General features: G+C 26.7%; 1 long non-coding RNA gene across 1 annotated transcript; it reads right to left on the bottom strand.

Moving 5' to 3' along the window:
* Window positions 1-777: 777 nt before the first annotated feature.
* Window positions 778-2,434, bottom strand: LOC133804908 (uncharacterized). The gene is made up of 2 exons (XR_009878700.1): window positions 2,366-2,434; window positions 778-1,080 (listed from the first exon to the last, which is right to left on the bottom strand). It is a non-coding gene; the product is annotated as an uncharacterized LOC133804908 (long non-coding RNA).
* Between the last annotated feature and the right edge of the window lie 684 nt (window positions 2,435-3,118).

Below are 3,118 nucleotides of genomic sequence, written 5' to 3'. Positions count from 1 at the left end.
GCTTCAGGCGATAGAAAAGATAATTGAGAGAATGCATTTCAGGGATTTGGGAGAAGGAGACGATGGCGTGGTATAAACCGTAAAAGTATTAGTGGCGGGTAGGCCACCGCTAACAAAAAGAGATTATCTGCCGCTAATAAATCTTGAAAAAAAACTTATCACTTTCCCAGACATTTTCTTTGGTCTATTAGCGGCAGATAAATATTATAATATTTTTTAAATAATTGATACATTATTACCGGTAGAACTTTTAGTCTACCGCTAATAACCTCTGCAACAACGGCTTATTATATGTCCGCCGCTAATAATTACGCTGCAAATAGCACTATTTGTTGTAGTGCTGCTAATTAGTCTTATTATATAAAGTGATAATATCAAACACTTAGGAAATTAAATGTTGTGGTTGGTGCTGTCTCTTATACTCTTTGCATATTTACTTTCAATATATAAATTTTATGTACCGAAGAAGAATATTGTCCTTCGGTAAATTAAATTACCGTTATGTTATGTAGGAAAATCATAAAACAAAAATGCTCTCTCCACACCCTCCACCAAGTACATATTTTAGCTAGGGGCTTATAGGAATATAATAAAAGTGTGAATTATTAAAAGGGAATAATTTAATTATAATTTATGTTGGGTTAAGAAAAAGTGGGAAAAGGAGTAAACTGGTTTAGTTAGTAATCGTTTTTACTACGTACAAACAGAAGGACCCGTAATATTGTTCAAGGTGATATAATAATAATAATAATAATAATAATAATAATAAGTGAGAAATAATAGCATATAAATAATATATATATATATATAAATCTTTATTAGCTTTACATACAAAAGCGAATGTTCCGTACGTAATTATTTATTTAATACAATAATTTATGGCAAATATTATTAAGAGATATAGATATATGTTATTTGTGATGATGATCATGCAGATACTATGATGGATGCTTTTAAGTTAAGGGCACTTGCGTCTTCCATCATGGGCAGTCATATTGGCATAGCAGGGGCAGACCTCAAGAGGGCATAGCCGAGGTCTCGACGATAACCGACACCTGGCAGCGCATGACCCACCACAGTCTGCAAAATATAACATGTACATGCATAAAATTATTATTATTATTATTATTATTGAAATTCTTTTTTTTTTTTTTTTTTTTATGATTACCAATTTAATTATTCAATTTAGATAATTAATTGCTGAATTATTACATAAATGTTTAAACATATACATAGATTATTTGAACAGAAACCAGATATGTTTAAACAGTTTATTACCAGAAGATAAAAACGAATATAAGATAAAAAACACACGAAATTATACGTGGTATCAGCAATCTTTGCAGATTGCTACTAGTCCACGGGGCCACGCCCAGAAAATGAAATTTATTAGAAGAATATCTAAACGATTACAAAACCAAATTGACTTATACAAATAAAGATTCCCTTTTGAATTTGTCGCAACTGTTGTAATCTAAACTTCTAATCAAATTTCTGAAGTGCTAAGATCTTGAACTCTCTTCAAATCATAACATTTGCACTTTTCTTCCCGAAAAGTGTCTCACGAACAAGACTTCTCTCGAAACTTGATAAACAATGTCCAAGTGTGTTCAACCTGCACTATTAACACAAAGAAAACAATACAGAAATACACTGTAATAAACCACTAAGAACTTGCTGGACTCAAGTTCTTCACATAATAAAGTCTCTCTAAAAACTTGAAAAATGTTTGGAAAATAATACACCAAGAGAGATGATCAAAAACCAGCGACCTAAGAATGATTATATACTTTTTAGAATCTCTTTAAGTCGTGAAAAACAAATCAGAAACCAATCAGTCAATAAATGGAAAATCTTCCCAAATAGGAAAGTCAGAATCTGTTCAAATAGACTGGCAATCCGTTCAAACAGATTCATTGAACCTACACAGTTTTTAAACTCAGTTTTCCTAAATAAATAAGGAAAATATACATTATCTCTGCAAGTTGTACACGGTTTTTAGACAAACAAATCAGATCAAGAAATAAAAATAAATACCAATAATTTCCATATAAACAAATTTCAAGAAAAGATATTTTTTTATAGGAAATTATATATTTATTTTATTAACATATATAGAATAATTTGATTAGAAAATATTTCACAACAAAATAGAAAACTATCCATTTCGAAAATACCACACAATATATTTCGAAAATACATTTCATAATTAATTTTATCAATTTTATCAAATATGCCAATAAAGAATTTTACAATTATTATTATTATTATTATTATAAATGAAGGAGAGGGTTCTATCAAAAAGAAAAGTATAGGATGTAATAATAATAATATGTGTGATGTGTTAGGTTATAAGGGAACTTACAGTTTGATCAGCTTCCACGAGATTGAGAACAAGTAGAAAAAAGATGAGTGAAATGATCAAAACTTTGGAATAAACATAATAAATAAGATTTCTCTCAAATTGCGAATGTGAATGAATTTTGTGATATTTAATAATTAATTACTTTTAAAATATTTTATGTACTATTATAAACACATTTAGCCTCAAAAAGTTCATCAAACCCCAAATTTAATCAGCTAATGAATTTATTTCTTAATTTGAGTCATGAATTGTAGAAGCATTTCTGTAAACTAGCTTGCATATATAAAAGTGCCATTTCAAAAACATGTGTAGATTTAGAAATATATATATATATATATATATAAATACTAGATACAAACAATGTGCAATATGCACATTTACTTAGTTTTATTTATAAAATTTATTAATTATTTTTATTAAATTTATATTAATTTCATATAAATATCTTATTTTAATTAAATAATATATTTATTTTTGTTTAAGTTTATATTTGTTCTAGCTTTAGTTTTTGAATTTAGGAGTGACAACAAGAGATTATATATTATATGTTTAATGTAATATTAAATATTATACGTGGATTTTAAATTTAAGTTCATTGTTAGTTTTTTTAAAAAAAAAAAACAATTTGTTGCTAATTCACAATAGATTATATTATATGTTTAATATGATATTTTCTAATAAGTGAGTTTAAGTTTAATTAAATTTTATTTAAGTTATAAATTATATGATTTTATTATTCTTAAATAATTATCA

Source organism: Humulus lupulus, chromosome X (assembly GCF_963169125.1).
Source record: "Humulus lupulus chromosome X, drHumLupu1.1, whole genome shotgun sequence".
Classification (NCBI taxonomy): Eukaryota; Viridiplantae; Streptophyta; class Magnoliopsida; order Rosales; family Cannabaceae; genus Humulus; species Humulus lupulus.
This window is presented reverse-complemented; position numbering and strand designations above follow the sequence as displayed.